This window comes from Paramormyrops kingsleyae, chromosome 16 (genome assembly GCF_048594095.1).
Source record: "Paramormyrops kingsleyae isolate MSU_618 chromosome 16, PKINGS_0.4, whole genome shotgun sequence".
In the NCBI taxonomy this organism is placed as follows: Eukaryota; Metazoa; Chordata; class Actinopteri; order Osteoglossiformes; family Mormyridae; genus Paramormyrops; species Paramormyrops kingsleyae.
The window spans coordinates 2,760,408-2,773,170 of record NC_132812.1 but is presented as its reverse complement, the minus strand read 5'-3'; positions in this window follow the sequence as shown (position 1 = coordinate 2,773,170).

Genomic DNA, 12,763 nt, shown 5'->3' with positions numbered 1-12,763 from the left:
CATACCTCTTCATTGGAATTACTTCTATTAATTTAAAAAATCTATTAGTTTGGACTTTTTTCAAGCTTGGATCTCTTAATCTCCTTACTTCTTCTGATAGCAATTAATCTGGCTTCATACTTAAAATATTCCCATTTAACCTTATTGTTTCCATGTGTATAATTCATAAATGGTAACACTTTACTTCAGGGGGCACAAGTAACTTTGTACCTCAGTTACTACTAAGGCTGTCACTTTTTAACCGATACTTGAGCATTCATTCGAACATGATGTGGAAAATTCATATTCAAACCATAATTAACCAATTCAAAATTTAAAGTGTCATTGTAGCATTAGACCCATTGTTATAATTTTATTCTTTGCCATCTACGGAGCCCCTAAAAGCTAAAGGTGGGAAAATATTTTTTGAAATAGTTTTACGTTCCCTTGTGATCCCGCTACACTTGCCCACTTGCAATTAGTTGTAAAGTGACAAATAATAGAGACATGTCCTGTAAAATGTGCTTTGAACATTAAACTATGGGGGACAATGTATACTATGTAACTTTCATATTATGTGGTTTTTTAAGTATTGTAGCGCCGGCAGACTGCATATCCCAGCATGCCCCCACATGCAATTGTAAATAGCCCTTGTTGTATTGTTGTTGTTGTTCTTAATGGCAGCATTTCCATACTGTCGCATATGTGTCTGCACGTGTCTTGTGTGTACCCGGTCCGATCCTCGTGAGTATTTAGCTTGTGTAAATTTCCCACCATGTGTGTACCTTACAGTTCAGCATCTGACAACCTTGTGTTTCCGCACTGTGTATTTGGTGCGGTGTTCGTTGGGTGCCTGTTATAGTACTGTTAAGTCCAGAATTCAGCTGCCTGAATTATTACCTGAACCCCATCCGTCCATCACATCACTCCTGTTCTTCAGCAGTTACACTGGCTCCCTGTTCAGTTCCGTATCCAGTTTAAAGTCCTCTTGCTGACATTTAAAGCTATCCACAACCTCTCCCCCCCCTATTTATCTGACCTCCTTCATGTTTCTATTCCATCTCGTTCTCTCAGATCCTCTTCCTCATTATATTTGTCTGTTCCACCTATCCGTCTTACCACAATGGGGAGCAGAGCATTTAGCCGCTCTGCACCCCGCCTTTGGAACTCCCTCCCATCTTATCTTAGAAACATGGACTCATTTTCTCATTTCAAATCTGGACTCAAAACCTATCTGTTCAAGCGAGCCTATTCATTGTAAAATCCATTTATTTGTCATTTATATTTATTTATTTATTTATTTTTTTGCATTCTATCTTTTGTAGTGTGTATAAATTTTATGTATGCCTGTACGGTGACCTTGAGTGTCAGAAAGGCGCCTTTTAAATAAAATGTATTATTATTATTATTATTATTATTACTTTTAAACAGCCAGAGGTGGGGGGTCCACAGGCGACCGACGAGCTGACTCTCAGTGAGTATGCATAAACAGATTACGTGTACATCAACCAATCAACATAAAGCTTCTAGCAAACATCATTTAAATAATCAATTCTGTGTCTAACAAATTATGCAATATATTCTGCAGAAATATTACATCCTCCTTGTTTTGAAATTAAATTATTTTTTTATTAAATTTTTTGTTTGTTTGTTGGTTTCACATGTGGATAACTGAAGGGTCACAAGCACCTGCACCCTTTTACAGCATTTACAAGTCCAAAATTGTTCTCTGCTTGACTTCACGTTCAAACCTTTTCCGGTACGGGACAGTAGAAGTGGCTGTCTCACTGGCTGCAAATGAGGCTGGTTGTGTGATGCGGTGTTGGGCCTGCTGCCTGTTGTGGTCAAAACTCTCTTTGGCAATACGTGCTTCCTTAGTGTGAAGGGGGTGTTGTCTGTTTCGCCTATACACCTGACCTCCATCAGTCGCACATATGTGATATGACCTTTCAGTATCAGCTTGCCTGATGACCACAGCTGGTTTCCAGTAGCCGTGCTCCTGGAATCGGATGTATTATCCATTGCGCAGTGATAGCATTGGTTTAGCAGATCTGTCATAATACTTTTTCTGGTGATCTTATTGGTGAACTCTTCTGGAACAAAACTCTCTATTGTTAATCACTTTGGGCTGAAGCTGCTAATGACTTCTGGGTAAAGCTGAGCGTAAGCGACGACTCATTATAAGCTGTGCCGGTGATTTGAAGCCATCAACTGGGGTGTTACAGTACTCGAGAAGACTCAGGCACAGATCTTTCTAATCAGCACTGACCTTTTCCTTGAGCGATTTGGCAATCTGCACTGCCTTCTCAGCCAAACCGTTGCTTTGGGGATAATGTGGACTAGTGGTGATATGGCTGAACTCCCAGGTGTTTGCGAATGTTTCAAACTCACTACATTTATACTGGGGGCCATTGTCCGATACGACAGTTTCAGGTATGCCATGTCTGGCAAAAACTTCATTCAATTTGTATATCACAGCAGAGGATGTTGTGCTGTGCAGCTTGTCAAGTTCAAAATACCTGCTATGATAGTCCACTGTGACTACATAGTTGTCCTTATTCCAAGTGAACATAAGAACATAAGAACTATACAAACGAGAGGAGGCCATTCGGCCCATCGAGCTCGCTTGGGGAGAACTTAACTAATAGCTCAGAGTTGTTAAAATCTTATCTAGCTCTGATTTAAAGGAACCCAAGGATTCAGCTTGCACTACGTTATCAGGAAGACTATTCCATACTCTGACTACACGCTGTGTAAGGAAGTGCTTCCTTAAATCCAGTTTGAAATGTTCTCCCGCTAATTTCCACCTATGGCCACGAGTTCTTGTATTTGAACTAATGCTGAAGTAACTATTCGGTTGAACAGCATCCAAACCTGTTAGAATCTTATAGACCTGGATCATGTCCCCCCTCAGTCTCCTTTGCTTGAGGCTGAACAGATTTAGCTCAAATAACCTTTCCTCGTATGACATTCCTCTAAGACCAGGAATCATTCTTGTGGCCCTACGCTGCACCTTTTCTAAGGCCGCTATGTCCTTTTTAAGATATGGTGACCAAACCTGTACACAATATTCTAGGTGAGGTCTCACCAAGGAATTGTATAATCTTAGCATTACCTCCCTTGACTTAAACTCCACACACTTGGAGATATACCCCAACATCCTATTGGCCTTTTTTATTGCTTCCCTGCACTGGCGAGAATGAGACATGGAAGCATCAACATACACACCAAGGTCTTTCTCATAATCAGCTACCTTTATTTCAGTAGGTCCCATAAAATACCTGTACTTTATATTTCTGCTCCCTACATGGAGTACCTTACATTTGTCTATGTTAAATTTCATCTGCCAGGTGTCAGCCCAGTCACTAATTAAATTAAGATCCCGCTGTAGCTGCTGAGCCGCTAGTTCAGTATCTGCTACACCACCCACCTTGGTGTCATCTGAAAATTTCACCAGTTTACTGTATATATTGGTGTCTATATCATTTATGTATCATCAACTTCCTGAGTAGCTTCCTCAAAAAACTCCAACAGATTTGTTAAACAGGATCTACCTCTCCTAAATCCATGCTGGCTATCCCTCAAAATGTTATTTGAGTCCAGGTAATCTACCATTTTCTCTTTGATTATAGCCTCCATAACTTTACCAGTTATACAAGTTAGACTGATTGGCCTATAGTTTGACAAATTACTTCTATCCCCTTTTTGGAAAATGGGCGTTATGTTGGCATGCTTCCAATCAGAAGGTACCACACCTTCAGATAAGGATTTTTGAAACAGTAATGTTAAGGGTCGGCAAATAGTATCCCTCATCTCTTTTAACACTATAGGTAAGATGCCATCAGGGCCCTGTGATTTATTTATTTTGAGCTTACAGTAGCCGTACATTGACCAGATCAGTTGCAACAGTTTGCCATGGCCTGTCTGGAATCTTGTGACTAATCATTGGGTCCTTCTTATTAGAAGTCCTGTGCTCAATACAGATGGGACAGCGGTCAACCATCTCCTCGATCTGCCTATTCATCCCTGGCCAGAATAAAACATCTCGCACTCTCTGCTTGCACTTTTCTATACCCATGTGTCCCACGTGTATCCTGGAAAGCATCTCTCGCCGTAGTGAAGTAGGAACAATGATTTTCTCACCCTTAAACAAGATGTCATTCATTTGAGTGAGCTCATCACAATGGTTCCAGAATTCAGCTATGCTCTGGGGGCATGATCTCTTTACTGCAGGCCATACTTCCTTGATTGTTTTCTTTAACAGCATGAGCTGCAAGTCATTTTCAGTCTCTTTGCGGATGTTCTCTAATTTGGCATTACTGACGGGTAGGCTGCTGTACACTGTGTGTACCAGCATGTCCATTCCTTCTCGTAGGCTGTCATCCCGGTCAGTCAGTGACTTTCTAGAGAGGGTATCGGCAACAGGGATGTCTTTGCCTGGCTTGTGGATGATGGTGAAATCATACCTCTGAAGCTGTATGATCATCCTTTGTAGTCTTGGAGTTGCTGCTGCAAGTGATTTTTTCATGATGGACTTCAATGGTTTGTGGTCACTTTCCACAATAACATGACGACCATAGACATACTAGTGGAAGCGCTTGCATCCAAATAAAATGGCATACAGCTCTTTTTCTATCTGGGCACAATTATTTTCGCTGACAGATAGTGATTTTGAGGCATACCCAATTGGCTTGCCATCTTGGAGTAGAACTGCACCTAAACCGTGCTTTGAGGCGTCAGCTTGTAGCCTAAACTCTTTGGTCGGATCAAAGTATGTGGACCTAGTTCTTGAGTGATAAGCTCTTTCACTTCATTGACTGCTTTGTCATGCTGTGCATCCCAGGTAAATTTGTTTGACTCTTTTAACAGTTGAGACAGGGGTGCATTCATTTGTAACATCAATTGAATGTCCTTGTACTGGCATTTCACATTGCACTTGCCTCTAACAACCAACTGCTCACCTCCATAGCCATAGAAAGGTTAGGTTGAAGGCTGGAGTACATTCAGTATTCCCAATTTTGTGAAGAAACATGTTGGTATGACATTTGCTGAGGATTCTAAATCTAATTTAAAGTTAACCGCATTTCCATTAGGTCCTACTTGAACATTTGTAAAAACCTGATCTGTATTTATATTATGGCTTTGTGTTATGGTATCAATAAAAAATTCCTTGATATCTGCATGTACACTTGGTTCCATTTAATTTACAGTGTGACCTATTTTTCCTTGACTGGAGTGGCATACTTTTGCAAAATGGTTCCACTTGTTGCATTTCTTGCACTGTTTTCCGTGTGCTGGGCAGCTATTCTTTTCCTCGTGAGCTTTGCTCCCACAGTTGCTACATAATTTGGGCCGATCTCTGTTTTCCTCAGCTCTGTTGTCGGATTTTATCTTCGTCTTGTCTTGACGGATTTTCCAAGGTACTATTTTAACGTAATGCCGGCTTGTTGCATGAACAGCGTGCTCGTACCGGTTACTGTTGCCACTAGACATAGTTTTAAGCTGCATTCGCGCCATTTCGTGAAATCTATTGCTTTATCCTAAGTTAAATCTGAACTGATGCTTAACAGTTTCTCTCTCACTCTGGGTGAATGAATTCCAAATATAACGCAGTCTCGTACCTCACTGTTAGCATAATTACAATCTTTAACAGGGAGTCTAAACTCTGTCACACACTCTTCAAATGACTCACTAGCTCCTTGAAGTTTTTCATTGAATTTGTAACGCGTGAATATAACATTGGATTTTGGCACGACGTATGCTTCAAAGTGATCGTAGTACGATTTCAGTACCTTTCTTTCATCCTCTGTAAGCGACCATGTGTCATCGATGTCTCGGCCTTTGTCTTTGACCCATAGGAGTAGGAAGCTGCATTTTTCATCCTCCCCTATCCTCTTGAATGGACCAGAAAACATTAAGTTGTTGTGGTGTCTGAACTTGCACCATGCTTCAGGCAGGTTGCCAGCATCTCAGTCCATGTGGGGCGACGGAACACCAGCGACGTCCATAGTGTCCGTGTTATTCGCTTTTATTCTGACATCATGTTTATAAAGCAATACAACAGGATAGCTGTGCACGATCTTTATTGAAAGACACGGAGGATATCTTGCACTCCGTACAGGTAGCTGATAGATCGGAGCACATTCCGCTGTTTAGACTTACCAGCTGGGTCCTCACCTCCGTCACCCTCCTTAACAGCTGCCGGAGATTAGCGCGCACCTCTCCTGCGACATGCAGGGGCATCCCCTCGAGTATGTCCCAGCTCTGGCTTGCCAGAGCCCAAGCCGCGGGATTTTCCTGGACTTCAAGCTGTGCGAGCCAGTACATCACTTCATCAACCAGGCCGAGCTGTGATCCTTCTGTTGGAGTCTTGTCATTATGTGGTGACCTCTAATGAGCAGGGATCAGGGAATTAGGATTGGGGAGATGGTGAGTCAGGAACTAAGGGTTTATTCAGCAAAACAGCGAGACGTGGTACAAAATGCAGGGCTCGCAAAATTTCAAAATCCCTGGTAGCCCTTCAGGCAGGCACTCTTCAGTTTTTGGTAGCCCAAAATAAATTTAAGTAGCCCGAATAAAAAAGAGATAATTTTTAATGTTTTGTTTCCTTTACAATATTATACATCAATCAAAAAAATGTTAAAACACAAATTACAACAACTGTATAAAAATTACAATCATCAACTCAAATATTTGGTTCTAATTGAACAGAAATTTCTATGAACTTGTAAGAACTGTGTAGAACATGAATCAGTCTGTGTCAGATTCTGAATCTGAAATTTCCAATGAAGTCACGGATGAGAAAAAGCCACTCGACGTTTAGCGCCCCAGTAACAAAGGCGCTTGTCTAGTCAGAAATCGAGGGAAACTCACAACACACCAGGCAGAACATTATGTTATTTAGCTTGTCATATTCCAGCCACAGAAATTCTTTTGTCCATGAAACCAAAAAGCTGCACTTTCTTTTTGCCTCATAGTCTGATTTGTCATAACTTTTCCGCTTTGTAGTAGGTTTTTCTTTGGCTGTCCCTTCTTGACCCTGACCTGTCTTATTTGGCTCAGCAGAACTAAAATACCTGCATAAATCCATCTATTTTTACACACGCACACACATAACGGTCAGCGATTTTTTTTAATTCTCTGCGCAATCAACCTCTATCACATGTTTAAGCTTGCTGCGGGAGATTTCAATTGTCACGTTTGAATAGTAAGCTAATGAGTGATAAGACGATGTCAGAGGAATTATTGAATTGATGCGCAATTAATCCGTCACTAACCAATCAGTACTGCCGCTCTCTATACACAGTTCGCGCGATCGCAGAGTGAAAGTTTAAATAAAAAAAAAAAAAATAAGCGCGAATTCAAACGCGATTTCAATATTTCACATATTGACAGTGGCTCATCGATGCCCGAAAATGACAATTACCCAGCTACATTTGCGAAAGAATGCAAAAGCATTGACATACATTTTTCCTTCCTATGATGGCCTGCCAAAAACCTGAGGCAGCATCCAAAGATGAGAAGACTGTTGCACCACTCAGTTTTGCAAGTATCTCCTCTGCAGTTGGAAGAACATATGTTTTCCTTTTTACAGCTTCATTCAACTTTTTCAGATCTACACAGATGCGAACCCTCCCGTTCTGTTTAAGCACTGGCACAATGGGTGCGTACCAGTCCGTAGGGTCTGTCACTGTCTCAATGACCCTGTTCTCTTCCATGCGCTGAAGCTCTTCTTTTACTTTTTGTATAAGAGGCAGTGGAACTCTGCGCGCTATGTGTACCGCATATGTCTGAGCATTGTCCTTAAGCTGGATTTTAACAGGTTCTGTTTTAAGAGTTCCATGCTCACCAAATGCATTGTGAATTTCCTCAATGTGTTTCACCACTCCCATTGAGGATGCAGTGGATCGCCTTAATAAATTGTTCACATTTTGTCCATGGATAACATACACTGGGAATGTGTACACACTTCCTTTATATGTGGTACTAACTTGAAATTTCCCCAAGCACTCAAGGCATCCTCCAGAACTACACAGTGTAACACTAGACCGCTCCAGCTTTCTCCTGGGATTAAGTGTGCAGAATGTTTCTTCACACATGATGTTTGCATCTGCACCAGTATTAATTTTAAATTTAACTGGTGTCTTTCCGATGGAAATTTGCATAGTCCACGGCTCATGATTATTTTGTGAATTTGTAACAGCTCCCAGGAAATATGGTGTCTGTGCAACAGTTTCTGTCACTTCTCTCACTGTTTTACTATGGCACATTCTTTCCAAGTGACCCATTCTTTTACATTTATTGCATGTTGATTTTATTGCTGGGCATTTTTCCTGATGCTTGTGTTTAATTTTCCCACATCTTCCACATTTTGGTTCTCCTTGCTCTTTGTCAAATTTTCTTTTAGGTTTCCATTTCTGTTTTCCTCTGTCTGCTGCTTTCCCTTGTGCTATCTCTTGTACTGCAGCGCACGCTTCCCCCTGCTGGTGAACTTGGAGCGCTACCTCTTCACATTGGCGCACACTTTGAATAGTTTGAGCTAACGTGAGGTCGGACATTTATGGAAGCCCGTTTCCGCCACAGGAGAAAAAAATAATATAAAATTAAAGTTGAAATTTCGACTTAGTTATCTCATTATTTCGAGATAGTATATTTTCGAGGCAATGCGCTCGTCAAGCACTTCTGACACCATGTAATGATTTTGAATGAACACACACACTTGTCTTAACAGAGCTCAGGGGTCACTTTACTTACACTCGGAACGGAGCACATGTGAACAGAACAGCTAGTCGTGTTTCTGACTTACTAACAACACACGTTATAACGTAATGACGTTTTCTTAAAGGCATACACTCATTACACTGGGTTTGAATAAGGAAGTAATCACTGAAGATGAGGTGCAGCTGTTTAGTATGCGGGGGGGATGATGATCTCAGCAGATATAGCAGGCGAGGTAAGTCTGGGTGTGATTGAGCTTGTTCCCCTGCAGACATGACACATATACCCACCTTTAAAAATTGGATTTCCCATATACCTGCCTAAAAATTGTTAAGAATGCCTATCAGTAAGAGGAGAAGTGAGTATATGCAATTATACAGTGCAACAGTATGTCCACCTACTAAGACACCATTACACTACTGGTTGGTTTGATTGCAAATTCTAATTCGACAACGGTGGAACATATGCTTGATTCTGGCTTTGTTCCTTTAAAATATTGTAGGACATTGTAGGTCATTTATTTTATTTAACATAGTTTTTTAAATTGCGAAAGAAAAAGGTGTGAATAAAAAGAAATGAGAGACATTTGGGGCCAGACACATTTCTATTAACTGTTATTATACTTCTAGGCCCATAGGATTCATTCCATCATCCTCAACATGGTCAACTTCAACATCCCTTTCCAACATCTCTGTCATGGATCGCCCTGGGGAAGCCCCTACGACGTAACGCGGGGCTCCCCTGCCACACCCCTGGAGTTTCCCTAGGAGGGAGTTGAGCAGCGGTCGGAGTGCTTCCACTACACCGGTCCCGGGAACCAGCAGGACCAGTTACCGTATGCCCTCCCCTACCAGCTGATGCCTGTCGGGGTAATTGGAGAGCCTTCTTCAGCCTTTCCGTGCGAAGTTCGAGCATTCTGTCCCATTCCCCTGCTTGTCTGTGCCTCTGCCTGCCTGCCTGTTCCCCTGACCTCTGTTCTGCCTCTCCCAACCTTCGATTATAGCCTAGCCCTCTCACTGCCTATGCCGATCGCCTGACCACCTGCCTGTTCCTGGATTCCAAGCCCTGCCTGTTCCCCTGGATCCCGACGCTGATCGCCCGACCGCTGCCCATTTCATCAACCTTCAACCATCAATTTTTTGGACTTACGTCTCTGTCCTGTTACTCTCTCTCCCTGTTTTTATGGAGAAGATAATAAATCTTTTCCCTGGACTGATCCGCTATAGCTTCCTCCTTATTTTCCGCTACCCCTGCCGTGACAATCTCATGTCCAAGTAGCTGGATATTTGCTGTCAGAGTCAAGTTTTGCATCAGAGTTCTAAACACCACCACAGCACAGAATTTTGTAGATTGCAGTTGCAGGCCACCAGCACACTTGCTCAGGCACTGGAAACACTGCTTCCACACCCCTATGGCCCTCTCCATGATGGCACGGGTGCTGTCGTGAGTGCTGTTAAAGCTCACCTCTGTCTCTGTGTTGGCCTGCTGGATGGGGGTGAGCAGGTAGGAGCGCAAAGGGTTTCACCATCTCCTAGGTGCCAGCAGCCCCCAAAACCGCCACCTTCTGCCCCCTGGCAGAGAGCAGAGCTGGCCCAGATGAACACATCATGAGTGCTCCCTGGCCACGTTGCGATAACGTTGCGAGGAAGGATGTGAAACTATTATCCTTGATGCTGTGTCCCATTGTGATATGTAACGTGCTTATTCACAAACTCTTCCATGTTGTTTTTTTTTTTTCGGTGGGGGGGGGGGGGTAGGTATCTGGGTTTTAAGACCTCTGGTTGTATTAGTTGCTTCAGTGTTAATCTTCTCTGCGTGGCCACTGCTGATTGCTCATCTGGTAGTCCACATCATCCTTGGAAGCAAAGCCGAGTGAGTGCCGCCGAGAAGACATCTTTTTAATGGGGAGACATGGACGACATCTGAGCTCTGCTTCATTATTGTAATTGTTGCAATTGCTGGCTTTTGTTTTGCGTTTCGTTTCCAGTTGTTGTCCATCTAGTTATTGTTGTGTACTGTTTTTATTTCTGTTGTGGTTATTATTGTTGTATGGATGATTCATAGACAGTTCATTTTGTTACTTAGTTTTCGTTCAGTCTACATATGTACACCCACCCACGTGATCAACTTACCAAATACAAATACAATCAACGAGGGCTACAGGAGGGGCAGGTGTGACTGACTGGGGATATGGGATGATGAACAGGGAGACCACTGTTGGCCAAATGGCCATAGGACAGGACTGAGGGAGACAGGACATGACATACTACAGATATGCAGCTACACTCACTAGTAGATATTTTATACATCAAATCAGTGTTATGGGTGCGATGGAATGCTAGACATTTATTTTGCATCATTTTTTGTAGTTTATTTTTCCCAGCATCTGAAAATATTTTTTTTTCTTTCCCATTGAATACTGATTGTTTCAAACATTGCATCATACAGTTATACAGCTTGTGCTATGCAACTCTGTTAATGTTGGTGAGTACTGTACAGGTGCTAAACTTTGGAGAAGCGTACAATTCGGTTAACTTTGGGTACTTTGATGCTGGTGAAGCAGCATCTTGTTACATGTAGCTAGTGTGTTTGTAGTGTTTGTAGTAATTTTGTTAAAGTATGTAGTATCTTAAACTAGTATTTTTACTGTATTTCTTTTAAGTGTGTTACATACAGTATTAGGTGTGCTTAGTATTGATGTGGAGTTTTTATATTACATTCTATTTGGTTATGTACCGGATAAGGTTAAGGTTCACTTTATTGTCATCAGCAGCTGTGTACAAGTACATATTGAGATGAAACAGCGTTTCTCCATGATCACAGTGCACATATAACAGTAACAATACCCAATAACTATACCACAAAATAACAATACCTGTCTAAAGTGCAGACAGTGGGCATTAGACATAAGACACAAGACAATATACTGTAACAATAACAATCCAGTTGCATGTAGGGTTGTAACGGTATACCGGTATGGCGGTTTATTGTGATATTGACATGTACGATTATCATATCATGCACATTTGCCTATCCGCGGTTTGGAAAAAAAAAAAGAAACCAGATATCTCACCTGCGCTGCTGTGTATATGCAACTTCTTTCCGCTTTACTGCTTAGACTCCACCCATAAATGCACAGCGGCGAAAATGTCCGATAGTGGCTGCAAATTCTAATCTCTATTTCCCGCCGAAAAAAAAATTAAAATCTGCAGTATGGGAATATTTTGGGTATCCGAAAAATGATCGTGGGGTGGATATCCAGTTTGCAAGAAATGTGGACGAAGAGTGGCCGCAAAAGGAGGAAATACGTCGAACATGTTCTCCCATATTCGCGAACACCATCCCTCCGTGAAGATAAAGGTAAGTTCCATTTATAACTTAAAGCCGTATTATTTCTGTGATGCAGAGGGAATCCCGGAATCCAGTCATGTAATTGGAGTCAATTACAGTATAATTCAGATGCCACGTAAAATGTCCGATTTGATAGATAGATGGATGAATAAATCAAAATATAGCTGTGCAGCAAATTAAATCGCGATGTGCGTCTGTGAATATACAGTAGTGATGGGATTTATGGCTCTTTGAGGGGATCCGGATCTTGGCGATCCGTTCCTTTCAAAGAGCCGTTCAAAAGAACGGCTCTTTTTAAATATTTAGTCAGTTTTAAGAAGCCAGCTTGGGGGCATCTCAGTTTATCCTGGAAATAATCACTGGGAGGAATGATGAGGTGAGATTTGTAGTCAAATAATTAAAACTCAGATATCACACACCAATATCTGAGTTTGAATTATTCTGAAATATTGATTATTACCTCATTTGTCATGTGTGTACTATATTCCATATGGTTGCACAACATCCCTCTGCTTAGACAGTGACATCACTATTTTGGATTTACCTTTAGTACAAAGTGTGTGTATGTGTAAAGCTACATTGACTTATGTTATTCATACAATACCTACTCACAAATAAACATCAAAAACAAAGCCGGCTGCAATGAATTTCTGTGCAAAACAGCTTTTACTACAAACACTTCCACACAATGTGGAAGTGAAGGATGCGTGCACAA